The sequence below is a fragment of the Lethenteron reissneri genome, chromosome 61 (genome assembly GCF_015708825.2).
Source record: "Lethenteron reissneri isolate LAM-NWPU_2019-01 chromosome 61, ASM1570882v1, whole genome shotgun sequence".
Lineage (NCBI taxonomy): Eukaryota > Metazoa > Chordata > Hyperoartia > Petromyzontiformes > Petromyzontidae > Lethenteron > Lethenteron reissneri.
This window is the reverse complement of record NC_083839.1, coordinates 9,740,732-9,767,962: the sequence shown is the minus strand read 5'-3', so window position 1 is coordinate 9,767,962 and position 27,231 is coordinate 9,740,732. Positions and strand designations below refer to the sequence as shown.

Here is a 27,231-nt window from a genome sequence, read left to right as displayed (position 1 = left end):
CAACAGAGGCTCAATTGTCTGAGGGTGGGTTGAGAAGTAAATTCATTTTGCTCGCACGCCTCGACACCCCGATCGGAGCTTCGAAGGGAAACACGTCCAGAATGTTGCATCCCCTGTTGGACGGAGGCACATGGGGGGAGGGAGGGAGGGGGCGCGTCTCTCAGGTGGTACAGTGACAACGGGGGGGGGAGGTGCGTCTCTCAGGTGTCACAGTGACAACGGGGGGGGGAGGTGCGTCTCTCAGGTGGCACAGTGACAACAGGGGCGGGGGGGGCGGTGCTTTCTACATTACACAGTCGTGACATATGACGTCACTACTGTGTTGGGTCTGTACGGGAATCTGTAGGCGAGTGTCACTGAGGTCGCGTCAGGCCGTGACACTCTGCGCGAACTTGACAGGACACGTGATCGGACGAAGGGGGGCTAGGGGCCCCAGGGGGGAGCTTGGTGGTCACGTGGTAAGGGGCCCGGACCTTCCGAAGGATCGGGAAGGGGGGCGTGGCCGAGGGCGGGGGCGTGGCCGAGGGCGGGGCCAGCCACGCCGCGGCGGTTATAAGCGGGGTGTGAAGAGAGAGCGCGGCTGTTCGACCCCAGGAGACGCCATCAGCGGTCCTCGAGTCTTCGATCTTCGTCCATGACCAGGCAGGCTGTTAACCTGCCCTGGTCACATTAGTTAAATTAGGAACGGTGGTCACCACCTTATGTGTCGTGTTAAAGTTGTTTTTTTTTACGTTGTTAATAGTGTTGCCTCCAAGTTGAGTGTGCGCCTCAATCGAACCCATTACAACACGTGTACACGTGAGCGGAATAGTGGTGTGTGTACGCAGTGGCAACGCTGCGTGTCTTGAATTAAAGAGGACCCTGGGTTCGATTCCCGACTCGGTCGATTTTCTGTGTGGCGTTTGCATGTTCTCCCTCAGTTCTGTGCAGTGTGTGAGTGAGCGGGTGCAGTTTGTACGTTCTCCCCTTGGTCTGCAGAGTTGGTGTGTGAATGAGTAGAGTTTGTAAGTTGAGTGAGGAAGCTCTGTGAAGGACGCTGCTCCTGCACAGTTGGAGGCAGTCACCCTCCAAGAACAATGGAGGGCAGAGGAGCGACGCTCACAACAACGAGCGGAGCGCCGGGTAGCTAAAATGCAGGAAGTTGGCACAGTAGGGGGTACAGCTGGTGCATCTACCGGTCATCTCATTTAGCCAACCCATGGTAACTGCTGAGTCTATCCCACGTGACCAATCAGCGAGCCTTCGACACTTCACGTGGCCTCAATGTGTGCATATAACCTGGCACGGGCGCCGTGGTGGCATCACCTCCACTTAGTGGCGAATGGCGGGTATTGATATTGGTGATTGTGAGTGAGTGAGTGGAGTTTGTATGTTCTCCCCGGTTGTGGTTGAGCCCAAAACCTCCTTACCAATAAGAAAGCTGCGAGATCCGACTCAAATCAATGTGAAGCCTTCTGATTGGTGGAGATGGGTTGGGCTAACCCAGAAGCCTAAAGAAACGACGTTTAAATGTTGGAAATGACCCAGGATGTTTCTCTCTATGCCTTCGTTTTGCTTTCATACAGCCAAAACTTAATATTCATGAGCGCGAGACCAGCGGTATTTTTAAATCCTTTATATTAAGTTCGCTTGCTTGCTTGCGTGCTTGCTTGCTTGCTTACGACCGTGCAAATCTTTCGCTCGTTTTTTAACCCACTTCCCGTGATCCAATCGAGCTGACATTTTCCACACAGTCTCGTTGTGCTTGACAATTAATGTTCGTGAAACATTTTTTCAAAAATTTTACACTTTTTAGGACAAAAATATTATATTTAATTACCAATTGCTTAATGCTGCCATGCAATCATCTGACCCATAGGTGGCAGCCATCTCAAGCCAGAGGACGAGAGGACTCGAGCCGCCACGCATATAAAGGATTTAGAGTGAAAAACTTTGTTTTTACGGGTTAATTTTTACTGTGTGCCTTGGGAACCCCATCCTCAGAATCAGGATAAAAACCCGAGTTTAGACTGCTGGAGGAGTTATTCGATAAGCTATGAAGCTCTTTTTCACAGATGTCCGGTGGGGGCACGGGGCCACAAAATTACAACAACAAACACGACAAGGATGACCCATTTGATGATCACATTTGGGGTCGCGACCCTGGGATATCTTTGCTATGTTGAAGCAGCCCTGTGTCCGAATGGGAGTGTGCTTATCTGGGTGTTTATACTCGGGGACATTTAAAACGGTTGCCAATCCACTCAGTGGCGGCTCCTGCAAAATCTCTCAGGGGGGGCAAATGTTTGGATGATTGATAAGGATAAGGTCCACCCATGCCATGGATAAATTAACAGCTTAAGCATGTAAAGGCAACTTCACTACTTTAATATTAATGAAAAATAAAGTGACTCTTACAATACATCTCCTTGTTTGTTTCTATACTAACTATTATTACACTGCTTACATCACATTACTCGCTTAATACACTGCTTACTTATACTGAAATTTTGCTCTTCTCTCTTTCAAAGTAGCAAAGTGATCAATTACTCTCTCATTGAAAGCAGGCATGTTCCTGACTAGTTCCCTCTCCATGGAAAGCATAGCCAGTGCATTCAGACGTTCCTGTCCCATTACATTTCTCAGGAATGTCTTGATTCTCTTTAAGGTTGAGAAACACCTCTCAGCTTCAGCAGTTGTCATGGGAGTTGTGTAGTGGGTTCGAATTAGGTGCACACACACGCAGCTTGGAGGCAACACTATTTATTAAACGGTAAGTAATATAAGACTGTACATGAGGTGGTGACCACCTTCCTCAACTCACTAACACTCTGGAACGCGACACAGACTGGACCAGGCAGGCAACGGCCTGCCAGGCCCAGGACGACGACTCGGGACTTGACGACCGATGATGTCTTCACTTCGGTAGTACAGTACAACAGCCTCGCTCTGCGTTCACACCACGCTTATATCTGCTTTGGCGTGGCCGGCTCCGCCCCGGCGTGGCTGGCTCTCTCCAGGCCACGCCTCCCTTCCCAGGACACGCCTCACTTCCCCCACCTCTGGGAAGGTCCGGATCCCTCCACCACGTGACCCCCCAGGCACCCCCTTGGGGCCCCCAGCCCTCGTACGGGCCGACACAGTAGTGACCGTTCTATGTCACTATATCACCCCCCCCCCGTATAAACACACAGCCGTCCCCGGCTGTAACACAACTGTGAAACATCGAAAAGGTGTGCCTCCGAACCAGCAACATCAATAAATGACCGGCGACCGATAAGAAATACAATCACGTAATATATACAGAATCGACGAGGGTAAAAGGGAACCGCATAGAAAACGGGGAATTAACAACAAATATACATGAAAACTGGCTAACCCACTTACGCTCCAGCACAGCCCCCCCCCCCCCCCCGTTAGAATCACGCATGCACTGACATGTGAGTGTGGTCATTGGAACGACGGCGTAGGCAATGAGCAAGGAGTCTGAGAGGCATGTAGAGCAGCCAGTCTTCAACGAGTCCATGTGGCCGGGCCTGCGGAACCAGAAGCGGCCCAAAGGGCACGGCCCCTCCCCCCCAGGAGTCAAGAACAGGAGGAGCAGGAGTAGCTGACGCATGCTCCACTCCCTCCCCCCCTAGTCCGTAGCCGGTCGGCATAACCGGCGACTCCAAGGTGCCAGGTAGATACTGCCTCCTGTGACGAGAACCAAACCCTCCTGAGGCATCACTCAACGAACACTCGCCTCCGCTCTTCGGACATGACAGTCACCCGTTAGCACCCCCCCGCCTTTCCGACGTGGCGTCACAACCAGTAGCACGCGTCGGCCATATCAAGGGGGGGGGGGGATTTCCATGTTACCACCCCACCGCCTTTCCGACGCGGCGTCACAACCAGTAGCACGCGTCGGCCATATTGGGGGGGGGGAATTTCCATGTTACCACCCCACCGCCTTTCCGACGCGGCGTCACAACCAGTAGCACGCGTCGGCCATATCGGGGGGGGGGAATTTCCATGTTACCACCCCACCGCCTTTCCGACGCGGCGTCACAACCAGCAGCACACGCCGGCCATATCAGTGGGATTTTAACCCAGTCTCTCTCCAAGACTCGCATCGCAGCATATAGCTGTACCGACCGAGCTGAGACGACCCAGTCTGTCTCCAAGACTCGCATCGCAGCATATAGCTGTACCGACCAAGCTGAGACGACCCATCGTTCACTCACTGCACAACATGCACCCTAACAACTGAGGGATACAGTCCCAACGTAACAGGACAACTCCACCTGAACCTTACGAATCTCCAGCCCACTGTTTCAACGCGCCTCTGAGGGTCTCAACCTCCGAGCCGTCAGGTCAAGCTGTCAGCCATAGCATGACGGGACCACACTCCCTGAGCCATGTGAGCGCACAGCCCACAAGGCTAGACAAGCCACAGAGTGTCTCGATCTCCGGGCTGTCAGGTCAAGCAGTCAGACACAGCATGACGGTACCACACTCTCTGAGCCACGTGAGCGCACAGCCCACTAGGCTAGACAAGCCACGGAGTGTCTCGATCTCCGGGCTGTCAGGTCAAGCCGTCAGCCATTGCATGACGGGACCACACTCTCCGAGCCATGTGAGCACACAGCCCACTAGGCTAGACATGCCACGGAGTGTTTCAATCTCCGGGCTGTCAGGTCAAGCCGTCAGCCATTGCATGACGGGACCACACTCTCCGAGCCCTGTGAGTGCACAGCCCACTAGGCTAGACATACCACGGAGTGTTTCAATCTCCGGGCTGTCAGGTCAAGCCGTCAGCCATAGCATGACGGGACCACAACGTTCATGTTAGACACGCAACACTCACTGGGCCATCCTGGTCAGGATCTGTGCCCCAAGATAAGTGACAGCCAGCACCACAATTCCAAATCCCTGGCAGCATGTCACCATCGCAATTTAACACCATCACAACACATACAATTTGAATTATGATCCCCCACATAACTGATCCAATGCCGAACAGGTACGCACAATTTGTGACGATCTCGAATATTCAATGGTCACAACAATACGCCTCACATCCCGTATCCGTACACATCATCTCCGAGACTCGCATTGCAGCATGCAGCTGTACCAACCGAGTGGAGAGAGCAACGTAATTTGACGGCAATTAACGGAAACGCACCCCCGATCCATGTAGAACACAAGGAGCATTCCCGCACAAAAGACATCATCTGTGCAACAACGGACAGGAACCAACCAGTGAGTTTGAAACAAACCGAAGCTGTCATTTCAAAATCCCCTTCAACATTAACCATGGGACTCGGGGCATTAGAATTTTGAGAGCAAAAAAACTAGACTCAAACCCCAAGAATCGCTGAATTGATTAATACAGTATATGCAGTATACGAAGTTCGTACAGTCAATCATTTGGCACAATGCTCCATCCAGTCCCCACATGGCAACACACACATTCAATACTCCAGACAATCCGTACATAGTAAATAATCACAAGCAAGTACCCAACAGTCCATACACTGTTAACAATTTCAAGCAAAGCTCCATACGGTCTGTACCTTGGCAACAATGACGATCAAAGTTTCTGACAGTTACACGTGGAAATCACGAGCGAAACTCCATACATAATACACAATAACAATGGCGATTTCGCAACAAAACGATGTAACAACACGAGTCATTAACACAGCAACCTACAGGATATCAACGGAGCTCGGGACACCCAACAACGAATTAATCATTAACTACACCCAGAAGATACCGATCTCGACGTTGTAATTAACAACAACACTGTTACAAGCAGACACCCGCATGGTCGCCGCATCAATTTATCATGCACACAACCGGACGAACACGCTCCGCAAACCAGCGAGTTAAAAAAAAAACACCCGCGATCGCAACCCGGCGCACGTAAGATGGGTGAAGATATTATTAATTTTCTTGGGGCCGGGTGCTTGTCATGTCACGACTCGCCTGGCAAACTGTGAATAGCAGAGGGCGGCAAGGTGGAGCACTGGGACGCCCCGAAGAATCTTGCATGGTGAACACGGCCTGCTCTTGCGAACCCCCATCCACAAGACGGGGCGCCACCTGCACGTGTAGAACTCCCCCTCCGCAGGCATTGATGTCGGCGGGAGCGGCATTTCGGCAGCAGGAGCGGTGTTTTGGCGGGAACAGCGCATCGACCCGCCGCCGAAATGGCAGGAGCGGCACTTTGGCGGGAACAGCGCCCCGACCCGCCGCCGAAATGGCGGGAGCGGCGTTTTGGCGGGAACAGCGCCCCAACCCGCCGCCGAAATGGCGGGATTGGCGTTTTGGCGGGAACAGCGCCCCGACCTGCCGCCGAAATGGCGGGATTGGCATTTTGGCGGGAACAGCGCCCCGACCCGCCGCCGAAATGGCGGGAGCGGCGCTTTGGCGGGAACAGCGCCCCGACCCGCCGCCGAAATGGCGGGATTGGCGTTTTGGCGGGAACAGCGCCCCGACCTGCCGCCGAAATGGTGGGATTGGCGTTTTGGCGGGAACAGCGCCCCGACCCGCCGCCGAAATGGCGGACCCACCGCGTGGCCCGCATGCCCGGGCCTCCCCCGCCAGCCCCCGCAGTGACGATGGTGTCCTCTCCCCGCGGCTCCGTCGCTCCGTTCCCGATGGCGGCGAAGCAGCTGTGCGATGCCAGTCCCACCGCTCCACGTGCAGCGCCATCTCTCTCTCTCTGTCACCGGGGCTGCCATCCCCGGGGCTGTCCGAAGGATGGTCGTCACACCGTCCCCGTCGTACGAAGACGTCCAGATGAGTTTTGTGTGCCCATTTTACTTCCCTAGGATAACACCTCGCAATATTTATATTTTCACAACTTCTGACGCCAAATGTAGTGGGTTCGAATTAGGTGCACACACACGCAGCTTGGAGGCAACACTATTTATTAAACGGTAAGTAATATAACACTGTACATGAGGTGGTGACCACCTTCCTCAACTCACTAACACTCTGGAACGCGACACAGACTGGACCAGGCAGGCAACGGCCTGCCTGGCCCAGGACGACGACTCGGGACTTGACGACCGATGATGTCTTCACTTCGGTAGTACAGTACAACAGCCTCGCTCTGCGCTCACACCACGCTTATATCTGCTTTGGCGTGGCCGGCTCCGCCCCGGCGTGGCTGGCTCTCTCCAGGCCACGCCTCCCTTCCCAGGACACGCCTCACTTCCCCCACCTCTGGGAAGGTCCGGATCCCTCCACCACGTGACCCCCCAGGCACCCCCTTGGGGCACCCAGCCCTCGTACGAGCCGACACAGTAGTGACCGTTCTATGTCACTACAGTTGTTATGAGGATGTTCAACAAGTATTCTGGAAGTTGTACTTCAGCAAAACCTGGTACAGCGCCAGTGCACCACAGCAGCCCTTGAATTCTGGACTCTCATAAATGAGAGACAGTTCAGTCTTCAGCTTCGCCTTATTTAACATTGGGTATGCCCTGACAGTGATGTTCAGAGCCTCAACAGGGAATGTATGGCCATGCTGTTGAAACATCTCTCCTTGTAGCAGCGTGGCACTTACAAGGTGGTCGGTAAAGGAGAACCTTTCTTTGGTGTGGACCAAGATTGTGTCGCAGACCTGACAAAATAAATACATTTATTTTAGTTCTAAAATAAATTATTTATTATAATATAAATATGGAGGTTTCCATCCCGACAGCAACAATGTATCAGGCAGATCCATATTTTATATCTCCATATATTTTCAAAAATTAATGCTATTGGTCACCCTTTACATCTGTCAATGTGTTTTACAAATATTTAACCAATGAAAAGCATTAAAAGAGCTTGGAAATTATTTTGGGGAAAAAACAGGTTTTCTTTCGTTTCCTGAAAAATAACAGTTTTGGACATACAAGGCTTCCGTCCGACAGTGATGTTTGTTCCCACCAATCGCTGCACAAGATAAGGATACGTATGATGACGTAAGCACGTTAGTGCGAGCCCTCCCGGAACCCATAGAGAATGCATTGCAGTGCTTGCAGTTCGAAAAAAACATCTTTGAATGTAAGTCTATGGGAACACTCTGGGCGATTCTCAGCCAGAGTGAAATCGCCCAAAAAGAGGCGGTACTCCACATAACGTGACGTGATGCTGATTGGACTATATCCAGAGGCACAGTGACGGCTAGCGTAACTCTGTGGTTGAATGAGATTGTGAATGTGATTGAAAAAGTACCTTTCACACTATGGTGGTGCGTCGTCCAATCACCCTAATGAAGAAACTGCCCCTGAATCCACTGCTGGATGAGGGACCGTCTTCACACCACGCGGGTCATTTGACCATGCTTCACCACGCTGGCCAGCGTGGATTGGTAAAGGTAGGAAGCGTAGGCGCGGGAGCTTTGATGTACGGCACAACAATGGGTTTTTCTGCACTGTCCTCTGCTCACAGCCACATAGGCCCACAACAAGCCGATGACTACCTGGCGTTCCTGAGTGGTCACCTCACGTGATCACTGTCCAGGCTCACAAAAAATACTGCTCAGCTTTCAATGTTTTATAAAGATCTGGCGAACATTATGGCTGATTTTGGTCATAGGCTCAGTAAAACCGACAAGCATTCGCGAATACCTTTGGCCGATCGGGCCACTCCACCACCACTGCCGCCCCTCCTGTGCACGTTTCCTGGTATGGTAGGGAAGTTTAAACTGTGGTCTGGGATGTTTAGTAGAGACTCAATGGACTAAATTATCTGTTGTGAGAACGTTTTCGTTGTTTCTGCTGCTGTTTGCTTTGGCGTCACTTTTTGGGGGAGTGCCAAGGTTGTTAGGAGATATTAACTCCCTCGCCTGGTATGCAGGAGATTGTGGGTTCAACCACGACCCTGACGACGCCTGCTTTATATTTGGAGTTTGCGTGTCTCTCTCTCTCTCCACGTTGTCGCGTGGACTTTTCTCCGGGTTGTCCAGTTTTTCCCCTCTACATTTAGAAACGACGTCACTCGTTTAGAGTATTTGGCTGCTATACATTTCCAAATAAGCCAGTAAGTTGAGTTATCATTTGTGATAGTCAGATCGCTTCTGAAAATAGCCATATAGCTCAGTGGGCCTTACCTGGTAAAATAAAAATAGTTTTTAAATAGTTTTTGTCATCGTAGTTTTTTTATTGTTCTTAATTTTTTATTTTATTTTCCGTGGGATTAAATTTCCTTCGTCGTAGCTATAAATTGGATTTGGACCTTACGAAAGCCGAACAATGTTTTTATTTTACGCAGTATGACCCACTGAGCTGCGATGTAGCTCTTTTTCGAAAGCGACCTGGCTCTCACAAATGACAGCTCAACAAAGTGGCTTATGATCGTGTGGAAATTTATAGCAGCCAAATACTCGAAACGCGTGATGTTGATTCTAAATGAGGAGGGAAAAACCGAAGGACCCAGAGAAAAATCCACGCGACCACAGGGAGAGAGAAACACACAAACTCCAAATATATAGCAGGTGTTAGGGTCGGGATCGGGATCGAACCCACGACCTCCTGCATACCAGGCAAGGGAGTTAACATCTCATCACCGCCTTACCGTATAAATAGCGTACAAACTTTTGGGAAGTAATTTGCACGAATGACGCCCTATACAAATTAAATTATTATTAATTATTATTTTGTCAAAATGTGTTATCACATTGGCTCAAAGGGGCCCGCTCTTACTCGGCCATGCTATAAATATATTCCCCCCTGATTTCACGAGATTTACACTACTGCTGCTGTGCATAAACATTCCGGGGCAGTTCGTCACGGCCGCGAGGAAAAACGCTGTCTAGGACCGCTCTGGATGTCACTCGGCCTGTACGGAGAATTGGCAGTGAATTATCGAAAACGTGTCGCGAACCACCTTCTAAATCCTTTCATATGGATGCACTCATTCATTCGTTCGTTACCGAACCGTGCACGTCCGCACATATATTTGCCGGAGATGAGAGATCCGATTTCAAAGCTTTAACTCTAGCAGCACTATTTCCATTGTGCCGTTCTCGCGTGCACGCACCAGCATTTGAGGATTTAGAGCCCTTGAGCGGAGACCAAGGAAAAGCAATCTTCTCTAGATAGCGACGGAGGTATTTTTTACGAACTGCACGCATAATTAACGCTGCGTGTATCACAGTAAGGAGGACCCGGGTTCGATTCCCGACTCGGGCGCCTATGTGCGTGGAGTTTGTACGTTCTCTCTCTCTTCACCTGTTCGGCATGTATGTGTATTTCCATGTTGAATTTCTTTCGCACTGTACGTAGCCAACGGTGCTAAGAGGAGGTGCGGGGAAGGCATGGGTATCTTCCCTTCTGGGTTCTGCGGTTTCCTCTCATGGCTAACCCCCTGCCCCGACACGATGCTACTGGTCTTCTTGGTTCTTTCGGTAAAGTCACGTAGAAGGGAAGTAATAAAATAATAAAAATAAAACATAATAAAATTATTCTCACGACGTTTCGGCTACAACGCAAGCAGCCGTCCTCAGGTGAAAACCAGGTCCGTCGAGGCGACAGAGTCTGAATGAAACAGCACACGAGCTTGGAGCATATATATAAGCTGGGCGCATTGACAAAGGAATTTGCATATCAAGAGGAATTTAGCATATTTATGGGAAATGCAGGAATGTGATTAGTACTGCATATGCATGTGCATTATGCAGGATTAACAGCATCAAAGGGAGCTGCAGTTGCTGCTGCTGCTGCAGTTGCTGCTGCTGCAGTTTCAGCAGCAGTAACTGCAGCAGCAGCAGCAACTGCAGCAGCAGCAGCAACTGCAGCAGCAGCAACTGCAGCTCCCTTTGATGCTGTTAATCCTGCATAATGCACATGCATATGCAGTACTAATCACATTCCTGCATTTCCCATAAATATGCTAAATTCCTCTTGATATGCAAATTCCTTTGTCAATGCGCCCAGCTTATATATATGCTCCAAGCTCGTGTGCTGTTTCATTCAGACTCTGTCGCCTCGACGGACCTGGTTTTCACCTGAGGACGGCTGCTTGCGTTGTGGCCGAAACGTCGTGAGAATAATTTTATTATGTTTCATTTTTATTATTTTATTATTTCCCTTCTACGTGACTTTACCGAAAGAACCAAGAACATGAATCCCTGCAGTCACGAAAGCTTTAAATCAAAATTTGATGCTACTGGTGTTGGCCACACATCCCAATGTTGAAACATGACGCTGCAAATTATTTAACGTGGGAATACAGAGCAACAGCAGCAACATCGCAGCCACCTATTGTGGAAACTTTGGCAGGTCCCCTCATGAGAATGAGTTTTCCCCGTGGCTTCGGCTCTCCGATTTCACATTAGCAGGTTGAATTTCTCACACCAACGTGGCCACCTACGGACGCCGACCTCTGCGTCGTGGTGGCTCTGCGATCTTGCATGAACATGCTAATATCTCACATTAACATCACTAGCCCTTCCACTTCATTTATGACCCTAGGACTACACCTAGGCCCCGGCAAGGTAAGGTAATTTACCGTTTTTACCGGGTAAAAGAGTAAAGGTAAAGAGTAAAGGTGTCGACATGCCAAGGGGTAAGGTAAAGGGTATACTAAAGGTAGCTCAGAAGAATTACCCGGTAAATACAGTACCTTGTTTACCGCTAAAATCTCAGTGGCGCAGTCCGTGGCCTCCATTTAATAAGTAATATTAAAACAAAAAAAACACGCTTTTATGAAATTTACTAGTAATGGCAGAACTCCACGACTCCAGGAAGTGACCCGAATTTTGCCATAACGTAAGGGACCGTGGCCAATTATAGCCAACGTCAGTTGACCATGGACAATTAGACCCAAGCCGAAACATAACATAAAAAAGAATTTTTAATTAGACCCAAGCCGAAACATAACATAAAAAAGAATGTTTAAAAACATATATTTTTATGATAGAATATAATATTGTCATCAGTATGACATAAGTATATCAAGTTTGCAGTCTATACCATATTGGGAAGTGGGTTAAAATTGAGTTACAAGATTTGAGGATACGACAACAACAGACAGTGAGTTCAAAGAAAGCGTGTAAAATTGGAATCATCGAGAGTATTCTATATGAATAAAGCGCTCTACCTAGAATTTACCGTTATAAACCTTTTTCATGTGTAGTACCCCAGTAATTACTCTGTAATCGGGTAATTTGTACGGGGTAAGAGTAAAGGGAAGAGTAAAGGTAGGCTCGTTGCTTTTGAACTTTTACCTTACCTGCTAAAGGGTAAAAGGTAGGGTCGAGTGATTGTATTGTGGTAAGGTACATTTTAACTTTTACCTTACCGAGGCCTAACTACACCCTATAAAACAGTCTGCTTTCAGCAGCTTTCCTCCTCTTTCCTCCTGATGACGGTCGCTTGTGTTGTGATCAAAACGTCGTAGTTTTTTGTTCTTTTCTTGTTATTTTATTTGAACTATCTACGTGACTTTACCGAAAGACCCAAATAATATGACAGTTGTTGTGTTTAGTTTTGTTGAGTGTCTCTCTCTCTCTCCCGTGGTTGCGTGAATTTGTTTCCGGGTCCTCCTGTTTTCCCTTCCACATTTCGAATGAACACCACGAGTTTAGAGTATTTGTCTGCTATAAATGTCCACACGTTGATCAGCCACTTCGTTGAGCTATCATTTGTGGCCAGGATGCTTGTGAAAAAGAGCTACATAGCTCAGTAGGACCTCACCTGGTAAAAAAAAATGGTTCAATTTAGTTTTTAGTTTACCTCTACTTCGCCACTTAGAGCTCTTTGCTAGCGGGCGTTGGGTTCAGACGGCGAGTAAACACAGCAGACGTGAATGCAGCTATTGTGAAGCCCCAAATACAATATGGATACAGCTCGGCACATTGCCCCGAGGCCAGAGCAATGGCGATAGTGATGATAGCTATTTAAATCAGCAATTCAAATGGCCGTGTTCGCGCTTGGCTTACAAAAGGACATTCTACAACACGAGCACGGCTGTGCACGCGACTACGATAAGAAGGATTTACCGCAATGCGCGAGATCCATGACGGGAGGTGCTGCGTGCATGCAGATATATCGCTCCGGGTACACGCGCTTCAATCGCTATGAGGCCATAACCATGCCGCCAGCTTTAAAGAATTCTCCACTTACACGTATGTATGTATGTAGCCAACCGTGCTAATCGGAGGTGCGGTGTATGTTGAACTTCTTTCGCACCGTATGTAGCGAACCATGCTAATCGGCCAAGAGATATCACGAACGTTGTTGTCATTATTATTACTCTGATCGTCATCACTTGAACCGCTTAACCTCCAGCAGCTGTTTGTTATTGTTTTATTTCCCCCTCCCCGCCAGCGACACGAGGCAGCCTCCTTTGATCAGGGTGCTGTTTCACACGCGCGCTCTCGTCCACACGCGCGCGTATTGTACCTTTACATCTTTTTATTAATCCTGTTATTGTGAGACTATCTACCTCTAAACTCAATTAACGGTGTAAATAGAATTATATATATAGTTATAGCCGACACATTATTGTATATGTGTTAAAACACATTCGTAGGAGCTATTTCAGTGAAAATGAGTCGGGAGAAATGAGGGGGCCCACAGTCGGATCGTGCAGACCCCCCCCCCTTGTAATAGGGGGTTGTACTCCTGCCTCCAATATAACCTGAACAGACTGTTGGGGCAAGTGCTGTTAGGGAGTAGCACCTATGAAGGCCGGAACTGTGGCACAACGAGGGGGTGGGTGGCCAGCACCAACACGGCCAGTTGTCTTTGTCTCTCTAGTGGGGTTTTGCTTTGCTGTGCAACCATCGCTTGGTGTCCTCCACTATTCATTTCAGATTTTTTTCCTGTGTTTTTTTTATGATGGTGAAAGCCTGGTGCAGCGGTAATGCTCGCGCCTTACAGCAAAAAATAAAATTTCGATTCCCGACTGGGGCGCCTTTCTGTGCGGTTGTTTTTAATTTGCTCACTGCAACGTGCACTTTCAGATGCGCTCCTGTGGCCATCTGGAACGCTCTTCCTTCACATACATTTGTGGACCTGTAATATAAAAAGCACTTCAAAGGACGCTGAAAAACCAAAAGCTTCTGGGGCCAAAACGAGTTCAAAGACAAAAATAAAATAAAACCCTCGACTCACAGTATATATTTATTTAAAAGCTGAACACTGCGTTCCTTTGCTCTATCAAACGCGCAAAACGATTCGTGAACTCCGCCAATTGCCTTTTTTTCTCTCGAGTACAATGCACATGATGAATGAGTACAAGCTGATCCGTGACACTCAAAGAGACGCGATGTTCCCCCCTATACTCATGCATTAATAGAGCAGAATTCGAAACACACGATTCCATGTGGTGGACCCATTGAAAAGAAATAACAACGCGATGTTCCTTCTTTGGGGCTCTGCACGCCCAGTGTTGGGACGCGTTATTAGTCATGTCATCACAACTCCGCTGGGCGCTGATGAATTTTGCGCACGACGCCGACCAAAAAAAGAGAAGGGGAGGGCCATCTGGGTTTCGAGATGCTGGGCTCAGTGGTGGCGCCTCCAGAGGCCAGCCTCAGTGGTGGAGCCTTCAGAGGCCAACCTCAGTGGTGACACCTCCAGAGGCCAGCCTCAGTGCTGGAGCCTTCAGAGGCCAGCCTCAGTGGTGACACCTCCAGAGGCCAGCCTCAGTGGTGACACCTCCAGAGGCCAGCCTCAGTGGTGACACCTCCAGAGGCCAGCCTCAGTGGTGACACCTCCAGAGGCCAGCCTCAGTGGTGGCACCTCCAGAGGCCAGCCTCAGTGGTGGCGCCTTCAGAGGCCAGCCTCAGTGGTGGAGCCTTCAGAGGCCAGCCTCAGTGGTGACACCTCCAGAGGCCAGCCTCAGTGGTGGAGCCTTCAGAGGCCAGCCTCAGTGGTGACACCTCCAGAGGCCAGCCTCAGTGGTGACACCTCCAGAGGCCAGCCTCAGTGGTGGCCCCTCCAGAGGCCAGCCTCAGTGGTGGCGCCTTCAGAGGCCAGCCTCAGTGGTGGAGCCTTCAGAGGCCAGCCTCACTGGTGGCGCCTCCAGAGGCCAGCATCACTGGTGGTGCCTCCAGAGGCCAGCCTCAGTGGTGACACCTCCAGAGGCCAGCCTCAGTGGTGGAGCCTTCAGAGGCCAGCCTCAGTGGTGACACCTCCAGAGGCCAGCCTCAGTTACATTACCAGGTTAAATGTATTTACATTAACAGGCTAAATATCTTACTAACACAGCCACCATTGCTCGTTTTCCTCGATGTGGCGGTGTTTTTCGTTTTTCTTACAGACATGCTAATCTCTCACAATACAGTGGCCACCTCCACAGCTTCATTGTCGTTGAGGTAGCTCAGCTCTCCGATCTTACAATTACATGGAAATGTAATCTCAAGCCCCTCTACTTCGCTTATGACACTTGGGCTACGCCCATCTCAAACTTTTGAAGTACCGGTGAGGACGCTTGACACCGAGGTTGAGGCACACGTATATTTATTTCACAATACGACAGTGGGCATATAACACTCGAGGGGGTATCGGCCCCCTCACCCGTATAACTCGGGATACACCCCTAGCTAACTCTGTCCTAGCCCCGAGTCCTCCACTAATGGGCTAGGGGAGGCTATCTGGCCCGACACTGGTAAGTCGGGCCCGGTACCCGGAGTTCCAGACCAGCTCTTACAAGAGCACCGGCTCTGGCTTTCAGGACCACGCCGCTGGCTCAGTCCTGTCCGGCCCTGAAAAGGACATCGAACTAGGGGAGTCCAGGGCTCTATCTAAGACGTCTTCAGTCTTCTTCCTTTAGCTTAAAACATAACTCCCGAGCCCTTTGAAACATCCCCTTTTATACCCAACCCCTCCCTGAGGGGTGGGGCCCCGGGGGATCATAACGTTCGTACCAGCCCCCCCCAGGGTGTCTGGCTCGGACGTCGTAGAGGGCACCTCCTCGTGCACTTACGTAGCCCCGCCCACTGTGTTTGTTTTCCATAGGCTGCCATGCATAACGGGCCCTCTCTTTAACACCCCTACACTTTTATAACATCCTGCCTCAGCAGCTCTCCCGCTATATTTTTTCCTGCCTCAGTAGCTCTCCTGCTATATTCTTTCACCTGATGACGATTGCTTGTGTTGCGATCAAAACGTCGTGATATATATTTGTATCTATGTGGTTTTACCGAAAGACCCAAAGAATATGAATTCCTGCAGTCACGAAAGCTTTAAGTCAAGACGAAAAAAAATCTTCCAGGAAAGGCCCACTGAGCTCTGTAGTAACTCTTTCCCAGAAGCGACCTGGCTACAAATGATAGCTTAATGAAGTGGCTTATCCAACTTTACAGCAGGCGTCAGGATTGGGATCGAAATTACGACCTTCTGGAAACAAGGCGAGGTAGTTAACATCTCCTAGCCACTGCAGCGCTCATTTTTGTAGTTGTACACTCGTAGAATGACGCGCTCTAGAACGATGGCCCCCCAAATCCCAGCCAGCCTCCTCCCCCCCACCCTCGAGTGCTCCCCTTCCACTGCCGCGTGACCCCGTGCAGTCTCTGCACCCTGCTGGGAGAGGTGGGGGGGAGCATTCTGATTGGCCCGGCCAGCAAGTGGTCTGCAAGCTAATGGAAAGCATTATCCGGGTCGGTTGTTTGTCCAATTCCCATTGTAGATGGGCTCGTGCACTTTAATCCTGTGGCACATGCCTGCGGCAACTTGACTGTATGTTGTATGTGTAATGACAATAGAGCTTGCATGCGGTGTAAGGTGACTCGTTGTCACGGAAGGTAATGACAGGGAAGTCAGCTTACGGTACGAATGCACTAGTGGCCATGGGAGGTCATGACAGGCGTATCAGTTGTGAGTGCGAAGGGTCTGGTAGCGACGGGAATGTTCGAGAAGGGAGCGTGGCTAGGTGACGGAAGATGACGGTAGAGTCTGCTTGTAGAGCGAGAGTCCAGAGTCAGTGAGAATGATCGAGAAGGGGGGCGTGGCCTCGTGTTTAGATATAAGGGAGATGCGTGGGAGACTCAGGGCTGTTGCAGTGGGATCTCCGCCATGATGTCAAGTGAACGTGTCTTCAATAAAGTGCCATCTCAAGAGAAGTGTGTCAAGTCGTCATTACATATGTATATTGTATATATGGTGTATGTATATTGTAAATATACAGTGAGGGAAAAAAGTATTTGATCCCCTGCTGATTTTGTACGTTTGCCCACTGACAAAGAAATGATCAGTCTATAATTTTAATGGTAGGTTTATTTGAACAGTGAGAGACAGAATAACAAAATCCAGAAAAACGCATGTCAAAAATGTTATAAATTGATTTGCATTTTAATGAGGGAAATAGGTATTTGACCCCCTCTCAATCAGAAACATTTCTGGCTCCAAGGTGTCTTTTATACAGGTGTAGTGGTGTTTACTACTCGCTGTTCGCAAACTGTGAGAGCAGATCATAAACAAGGTTTTCCCGCTCAATCAAACGGTCAGGGTCAAATGGGGTGAGGTAGGATCCAAATCCAGATTGGGAAGGACCAATCAGAGGGTCCCACAAGGTGGCCGGGGATTGGACAACCCGGCCACGAACAGGTATAAAAGCCAGAGCGCTGAGAGCTCTGGAGGAGTCTGCTACACGAAGACCCAAGACGGCCGAAGACGTCTAGGACCCTGGACCAAGCCCTCCAGCCCTTATCAGGGCTATGGCTCAGAGTAACCAGTGGTCGGGTAGAGATCCCCTAGGTCCAGCCAGAGGACGCTGGGAGAGCAGGGAGATTAGATAGCCTGCAAGGTCCGGAGGCTTGTACCTTCTGAGGGTAACGGGTGAGGGGACCGTATACCCCTTAGTGTGATAGGGACTGTGTGTTAAGATAATAAACAGTGTGTGCTATAAAGAAGTCCAGAAGTCCGTCCTTACAACACTACATTGGCGTCAGAAGATGGAAACAAGATGAACGAACCATACGCGAAGTCCAGACGACGCAAGCTCCAACTCACCCGTGGGTGCTGAGGGCGGCGCTGAAGACGCTGGCGTGCCGACAGCCACCCCACCACCAGCGGTGCAGCCGATCGCCGCGAGCGACGGCATCCAGGCTGCTCACGCCCGTCTCGCCCAGCTACTGCATGCTGCAGCAACCATCCTCGAGGAGATTACCTTGGGGGCTGCGGGCGGAGCGGAGCGGCCGACAGCGGACATTGCCGCCATCACAAACCCGGAAGAAGTCGACTTTCCCGCCGATGGGTCACGTGGTTCCGCCAGAAGCGGAAGCCACGTGCATGCTGGGAACTTCAGCGGCCAATCACGGCACACCGCGTCATCAGAGCGCGGCGCTGCCTCTGCAGGACCCTCCAGCAACGCCACGTCATCACGGCTGCGACGCCGTACAGTAAATGTCGTGGATCAGGCGATCGCCGCGTTCCGGACCGAGTCCGACCTTGACGAAGACGACGACACAGCTACTCTACAGCAACGCCTGCCCGTCTTCCGTGAATTCTCGTCCACAGGGGGCGACTGGGCGGCATTTGAGTGTCGCTTCCTCAGCCACCAGTAGATGGTGAGCTGGTCAGATGCACAGGCTCTTCGTGCACTACCAGCCACCTTGGACGACGACTCTCTCGCTGCACTTATCTCCATTCCCAAGCGACAAAGAGTGACACTACAAGCGGCACTTCGGACCTCCTTCCGCCACACACCACCAGTTTTACGAGAGACGGTGCAAGCCAAGAGAATCGCCATTGGCATTCCGCACCGCGCTACTCGCCATGGCAAGAACGGCTTACCCCCGCATGGACGATGAGGCCATCGACGCTCTCGTCCTACAGAAGCTGCTGGAGATGGCGCGGGGACTGCGCTGTGTCATCCAAGCTGTGGATGATGAAGATATGTGCTCGCTGTGAGCTGATGCTCGACCGGGACGAGCCCATCACTGCATCGGCTACGACATCAGGGCCTGCCAGCAGGGACGACGATCGCTCTCCAGATCGGGTCTTCTCAACGTCGGGGCGACAGGCCGGCGATCACTGGATCGCACCACACGCCACGACGACCAGGAGCGGGGACGGAACTTCCCCCGCAGCGACGTGACGTGCTTCGACTGTGGCCGCCGAGGCCATGTCTCTTCCGACTGCCGTGCACCTCGTCGGCGCTCCTCCGGATCCCGAGACCAGGACTACAGGGCTTCCAGAGCACCGGGGCATAAACAGGCGAGTCGCGGCACCCCTCACGCTCGGCCCTCACTCACACCTTACACACCACAACTCTCCGTTGACTTTGCTCGGGATTCGGCGTATGACGCACGGTGTTCTTCACGGCCACTCCGATCTGGGCAGTGGTCAGAGCTGGCCCATAGAGTGGTCGTAGCGACGGCGAGTTCCTCCGTGGTTGTTGGTTCCATCGAGGGTATAAAGTTTTGTGTGCTTGTCGATACCGGTGCATCTGCCACTATCATTTCCGATTTGATTTATAACATACTGCCGGTGCGATGTCGACCATTGCAAAAGGTCTCCGTTCCGTGTTTTGCTGCAAATGGAAGTTCTCTGGGAATTATAGGGCAAATTCGGGCGCAAATTGCAATTGGTGATATTAAATTGGCGGGTCTTGTTTTGGTCTTTTCTTCCCTCGCGGTGCCGTGCCTCCTGGGAACTGATTTTCTTGCCAAAATGCCCATTAAAATCCTCATCGACCAGGGATGTATTGAACTCCCGTCGGGCCGCCGGATGGAATTTTTACCCGCAGCCACGCATTCACGGACGGCCAATGCCTCCGTGCAGGCTTTTGCGGCCTGCGCTGTACGCATTCCGCCAGGGGCACAAATGCTTGTACCCTTGCGGTTAAAGAAACCACTCGCTCCCACCGCCTCGCTAAATGGCATTCTGTTGGGGCCCTCCAACACAGCAGTTAAGAACCTATCATTGGTGGCTGCACAGACTCTCGTAGCGGGCGACAGGGAGCCATTTTTACAAGTTTTAAATGTTGGTCTGTCCGAAACCGTCATTCCACAGAGGACAGTGCTCGCTCATGCGACAGTGGCGCCTCTGGGGACCGACGTTGTTGCACATGTATCTGACAGTCGGCAGCCTCGCCCTCCTCCTAAGTTAGATGAGGAATGGATTGACGCTCTTTGCGCGGATGCCGGCGATTTATCCGGGTCACAGCAGAGTAAATTGCGGATTCTTTTGCGGGAATTCTCGGATGTGTTCAGCAAATCACAATTTGATATTGGCTGCACAAAGCTGCTGCGTCACCACATTGATACTGGTGACGCTGCCCCTATCCGCCAAAACCCGTTTCGGCTCAGCCCGGCGGAGAAACAGCATGTCAAATGGGCAGTTGACGACATGCTGGCAGCTGATATCATTTCTCCTTCAACCAGCCCCTGGGGTGCTCCGATAGTGCTGGTCAAAAAGCATGATGGCAGTCTTCGATTCTGTGTCGATTTTCAGCGCCTAAATAAAATTTCTGTGGCTGACGCCTATCCTCTTCCACGTATGGATGAGTCATTGGATGCTCTGGCAGGGGTGCGTTATTTTTCCACTTTGGACCTTCTGTCGGGGTTTTGGCAACTTCCCCTCGACAAAGCGTCAAAACCAAAGACTGCTTTTCGGACACCACATGGCCTTTTAGAGTTTAATAGATTGCCCATGGGGCTCCACTCGGCCCCAGCGACCTTTCAGAGGCTCATGGAGCTGGTCCTCGCTGGGCTCCAGTGGGACTCATGTCTCATCTATCTTGACGACGTTATTGTCTTTGGCCACACGTTCAACGAACACATTGAACAGTTGCGCGCTGTTTTCGAAAAGATGCGAGCTGCTACCCTCAAATTCAAACCGCAAAAGTGCCACCTTCTGCGTGAGTCTGTGCGCTATCTAGGCCACATAGTCAGCCACTCGGGAATTTCCACAGACCCTGAAAAGACAAAATGTGTCAGCCAATGGCCTACCCCCACCTCTGCGGAGGATGTTCGCAGCTTTATCAGCTTCGCGTCGTATTACCGACGTTTTGTGGCTGGTTTCGCAACTTTCACCAAGCCACTGCATGCTCTTACGGCGAAAGGGGTCAAATTTCATTGGGGAGACACTGAACAGGCCGCATTTGACTCTTTGTGGAATGCTCTCGTTGCAGCACCGCCTCTGGCTTACCCCAATTTTGAAAAACTATTTATTCTGGACACCGATGCCACTAACACCGGGATCGGCGGGGTGCTGTCCCAAACCGTAAATGGCGTTGAGAGGGTTGTTGCCTATTGAAGCAGGGTCTTGTCCCCTGCAGAGCAACGCTATTGCTTGACCCGACGCGAGCTGCTGGCCATTGTTTACTTTATCCAGCAATACAGGCCATACCTGTACGGTCAACGGTTTACCATTCGCTCCGATCACTCTGTGTTGCAATACGCTTTGCGCGTTGACCAACCTTCCGGCCAGCTCTCCTGGTGGCTTGAAGTCCTCCAAGACTACAATTTCATGGTGATTTACCGTAAGGGTACACAGCACAATAATGCTGACGCGCTATCTCGCCTTCCGCCAGAAAAAAAATGCCCGTGCTTTACGGGTTCTGGCCGGTGCAAGCCGCAAATGGTACAGCCGGTTGTACCTCCTGAAAATTTTTTGCCGCGTTTCCCTCTGATTCTGTACCGGAAGTGGACCACGAAAGTCCGCCAGCGAGTGACGACTTGCTGGGGATAACGCTGGACGAATGGGGTCAGCACCAAATGAACGACACGTCATTGTTGCCTCTGCATCGGCGCGCATGTGATACGACCTCACGTTCGGGTAAATTGAACTCTTTTGCTATGCGGCGCGGTCTGCTCATGCATTGGGATGCTGATTCCTGCCAGTACAAAATTGTGGTGCCATCGGCTTTGCGGTGTACGGCTGTGTGCACGGCACACGAGCGATTGTCGCACCTGGGTGTGCACAAAACCATGGGGTTGCTAAGATTGCAATTTTACTGGCCAGGCATGCTTCGCGACGTGACTGATATTTTAATGGGCTGCACCCAATGTGTGCAACGAAAACCACCAGCGAAGCCGGCATGCCCACCACTGCAGCCCATATCGGTATCCCGTGTGAACGAGCTGGTTGCTCTTGACATTTTGGGGCCTTTCCCTACTACGCCTCGTGGTAATAAGTACCTTCTGGTTGGGGTTGAGTATTTTACACGGTGGCCTATGGCCTGGGCCCTCCCCAACCAGTCGGCGGCGGCCGTTGTGGACGCCTTTGTTCAAGGCTATGTGTTGGACAAGGGCGCTCCAGAACAGCTGCTGACCGATCAGGGAAGAAATTTTTCAGGTACCCTGTTGAGCGAGGTATGCCGCTTGTTGGGTACTAAAAAGGTGCGCACTTCGCCCTATCACCCTCAAACTGATGGCATGGTGGAGCGCCTGCACAGGATGCTCACCTCTATGCTATGCCATCAGGTTGATGAATCCCACCAAGACTAGCACTTGCAGATTTTGGGGGTCCTCGCTGCTTACCGCATGGCGCCACATGCAGCGACAGGGTTCTCCCCGTTTTTCTTCATGTATGGCAGGGAGGCCATTCCCCCCGTTGACGTTCGGCTTCCACGGTCATCGAAGCTCGCTGATCATTTACGCTTCAATCTCCGGAAGCTGTCTGAGGCATGTGATGCGGCGATTGAAAATTCCACCTCCCGCCAGTGGGCCAATTCGAAGTTGCAAGCCCTTCGCACGTCCGTGCATCAGTGGGCTCCAGGTGATAAGGCATGGCTTCATTGCCCCCAGGTGCCGGCGTCTACATCGGCAAAGCTCCTTAAACCATGGCAAGGTCCGGTTGAGGTGGTCGAGATTGTGCAACCACAATGTATTAAAATCCATTGGGGACGGCGTCGCTGGTTTGTGCACCCTTCTCGCTTGAAGCCATTTGTTGCTCCGCGCGGCTCTGCGTCAAACTCACAACACGAGGGCTGGGCGGGGGATGTGTCCGACGAGCCGGATGTTGCCTCGTTGGTACCTAATCCACAGCGCAGACGTGTCATTCCTCCCGCAGATGATGCGGGACTGAGGGAGTCGTGCGAGCCACGAGTCTCTGCAGAAAGGCCTCTGGACCCACCCAACATTTTTGTCTGGCTGCCTGATCCGCCAAACATTTTCGCCAGGCTGCCTCACTCGCCTGTGCCTAGAGTCTCCGCAGAGAGACCTCCTCACCCACCCAACATGTTTGCCAGGCTGCCGGACCCGTCTGCACCAGGAGTCTCCACAGAGAGGCCCCCTGTCCCTACTAACATTTTTGTAAGGCTGCCTGACCAGCCTGCAGCCCAGAAGAGGGCACCCATCCCCTATGACGGGCCCGCAAAATATACACGGGCTAAATCGCGTCGGTTTTCATGATTGGCCATCGTTTTTTTTTTCAGCATCTGAACGCTGCATGGTTTGTTGCGTCGCGAATGTCGTTATTGGTGATTGTCTCTCACCGTGTACATATGTTGTGTTATTGGGGGGGTATTTATATTTGGGAACTTGTTGTTCTTGTTGTTCTTGTTGTTCTTGTGGTTCTTGTTGTTTTTCTTTTGGCACACACATCGGTTCATTGATGGAAGGGTTTTCTCTTTGTAACAGCCGGGACGGCTGAGGCTTCCGAAGGGGGGAGTGATGTAGTGGTGTTAACTACTCGCTGTTCGCAAACTGTGAGAGCAGATCATAAACAAGGTTTTCCCGCTCAATCAAACGGTCAGGGTCAAATGGGGTGATGTAGGATGCAAATCCAGATTGGGAAAGACCAATCAGAGGGTCCCACAAGGTGGCCGGGGATTGGACAACCCGGACACGAACAGGTATAAAAGCCAGAGTGCTGGGAGCTCTGGAGGAGTCTGCTACACGAAGACCCAAGACGGCCGAAGACGTCTAGGACCCTGGACCAAGCCCTCCAGCCCTTATCAGGGCTATGGCTCAGAGTAACCAGTGGTCGGGGAGAGATCCCCTAGGTCCAGCCAGAGGATGCTGGGAGAGCAGGGAGATTAGATAGCCTGCAAGGTCCGGAGGCTTGTACCTTCTGAGGGTAACGGGTGAGGGGACCGTATACCCCTTAGTGTGATAGGGACTGTGTGTTAAGATAATAAATAGTGTGTGCCATAAAGAAGTCCAGAAGTCCGTCCTTACAACACTACACAGGTAATGAGCTGAGGTTAGGAGCACACTCTTAAAGGGAGTGCTTTGTTACCTGTATAAAAGACACCTGTTCACAGAAGCAATCAATCAATCAGATTCCAAACTCTCCACCATGACCAAGACCAAAGATCTCTCCAAGGGTGTCAGGGACAAGATTGTAGACCTACACAAGGCTGGAATGGGCTACAAGATCATCGCCAAGCAACTTGGTGAGAAGGTGACAACAGTTGGTGCTATTATTCGCAAATGGAAGAAACACAAAAGAACTGTCAATCTCCCTCAGCCTGGGGGGCTCCATGAAAGATCTCACCTCGTGGAGTTGCAATGATCATGAGAACGGTGAGGAATCAGCCCAGAACTACACGGGAGGATCTTGTCAATGATCTCAAGGCGGCTGGGACCATAGTCACCAAGACAACAGTTGGTACCACACTACGCCGTGAAGGACTGAAATGATGCAGTGCCCGCAAGGTCCCCCTGCTCAAGAAAGCACATATACATGCCCGTCTGAAGTTTTCCAATGAACATCTGAATGATTCAGAGGATAACTGGGTGAAAGTGTTGTGGTCAGATGAGACCAAAATGGAGCTCTTTGGCATCAACTCAACTCGCCGTGTGTGGAGGAGGAGGAATGCTGCATATGACCCCAAGAACACCATCCCCACCGTCAAACATGGAGGTGGAAACATTATGCTTTGGGGGTGTTTTTCTGCTAAGGGGACAGGACAACTTCACCGCATCAAACAGACGATGGACGGGGCCATGTACCGTCAAATCTTGGGTGAGAACCTCCTTCCCTCAGCCAGGGCATTGTACATGGGTCGTGGATGGGTATTCCAGCATGACAATGACCCAAAACACACGGCCAAGGCAACAAAGAAGTGGCTCAAGAAGAAGCACATTAAGGTCCTGGAGTGGCCTAGCCAGTTTCCAGACCTTAATCCCATATAAAATCTGTGGAGGGAGCTGAAGGTTCGAGTTGCCAAACGTCAGCCTCGAAACCTTAATTACTTGGAGAAGGTCTGCAAAGAGGAGTGGGACAAAATCCCTCCTGAGATGTGTGCAAACGTGGTGGCCAACTACAAGAAACGTCTGACCTCTGTGATTGCCAACAAGGGTTTTGCCACTAAGTACTAAGTCATGTTTTGCAAAGGGGTCAAATACTTATTTCCCTCATTAAAATGCAAATCAATGTATAACATTTTTGACATGCGTTTTTCTGGATTTTGTTGTTGTTAATCTGGCTCTCACTGTTCAAATACACCTACCATTAAAATTATAGACTGATCATTTCTTTGTCAGTGGGCAAACGTACAAAATCAGCAGGGGATCAAATACTTTTTTCCCTCACTGTATATGTTGAACTTGTTTCGCACCGTACGTAACGAACCATGCTTATTGGAGGTGCAGGAGAAAGATAACAAACTAAACACAAACAGCAGTTGGAAAGAAATTAGTTTGTCAACCTAGATGATGATTTAAAAGTGCACAGCTCCAGTGACTTCCTAATATCGGAAGGAAGAGCGTTCCAAACGGCCGCAGAAGTGCATCTGAAAGTGCTGCACAATGCAGTGAGCGTCTTTGCTTGGTTAGCCAAAAGCCGCTGCTGCGAGGATGACCAGAGTCGCGTGATGGTTTTATGCAAGGTTTTGTGGTTCATTTATGTCAAGTGTTTTTCACTAATTTTCAGAGAGGGGCCACTTTTGGCAATAAGACATCATTAGTGTGAGGGCAGCCACACATTTGAAACCATTGGGGGTTTGACAACAGCACGATGGTGATGGGGGGTGCTTTCACATTTGTGTATTTTCTGGGGCCGCACATCAGGGGCCACACTAAAGGCCACCAGGGGCTGCCAGTGGCCCACGGGCCTTGCAATGAAGAACAGTGGTTTATGGCAAGCACTTTGTGTTTGTAATGAGCGCAAACTTATAATAATGTATCGTTCAGCAAACCAGAAGCCAATGCAGCTCGGAGAGCACTGGATGGATACGGTCGGATCTTGCAGCTGTACCCATCACGACACTTCATCCAACATATTGTTTGGTATTGTCATGAATCCCTCCACTACCCGAGAAGACTCACATTTACAACGCTCCATGCCAATGCATTGGTCACCTTCCAAATGGTGGCAGCCCCTCACCCGAGCATCAAGGCACACAACTGCAAGGGCTGCGGAGCGCCCATTATAGATGTGCTCCATGGCTAAATGTGGTTACACTCACTGGATTGATTCTGTCCGTGAATTTAAACTGCGTGTGTGTGTGGAGCCCATTGAGTGTTAATCCCCCTAAGTATGCGTGGGGTTTTCTCTCTCTGGGTACTCCCGCTTTCCTCCAGCATTTTAAACACGAACAACTCAGGAGAGGCGTGCCCTAGTAACTAGCCAGCATAATCGGCATACAAAAAGTCCAGTACTCACTCGTTACTCGCGACGAGGGATACATTTCAGAGATGCTCGTGAATAGAACATTTCGCAGATAATGATATAGGCCGATGAAAACCTGCTTTTTTTAAACGAATTACCTAAATTATAATACCTAAATGAACTATTATATACATGATAATAAAAAAGAAATGGTTATAATAAACAAATTCAATACAAATACATATTAAAGTATTAAATAATAGTAAAAAAAATAGTTACTTATTATGATATCTCATTACTTTATCTGATCACTTTCTCACATCAAGTTATTTCTCATTATGTTGTCTCTCATCACTTTATCTCCTTCTCTCTCTCTCAATGCAGTAGTCATGTACAGTTCTAGATGCGATTCGCAGATAGCCAAAATCGCCGATATAGCAAGTCTCATCTTCGTCTGCCTCTCATCTCCGTCTCGTCTAATCTCGGTCTCAACTCTCACTAATCGGGTCTCCATCTCCGTCTCATCTAGTCTGCATCTCTGTCTTGTCTCCGTCTCATCTCCATTTCGTCCAGTCTCCGTCCGGTCTAGTCTCCATCTTCGTCTCATGTCCATCTCATCTCCTCTTCGTCTCGTCTCCATCTCCGTCTCCATCTTATCTCCATCTCGTCTCGTCTCGTTTCCGTCTACGTCTCATCTCGTCTCGTCTCCATCGCGTCTAGTCTCCATCTCTGTCTCGTCTCTGTCTCATCTCCGTCTCGTCTTGTCTCCATCTCGTCTTCGTCTCGTCTCGTTTCCGTCTATGTCTCATCTCCATCC

General features: G+C 50.5%; 1 protein-coding gene across 1 annotated transcript in view; it reads right to left on the bottom strand.

Moving 5' to 3' along the window:
* The window catches only part of LOC133358313 (E3 ubiquitin-protein ligase MARCHF11-like), a 207,084-nt gene that overhangs the window by 72,485 nt on the left and 107,368 nt on the right, over positions 1-27,231 (bottom strand). The window lies entirely within an intron of this gene.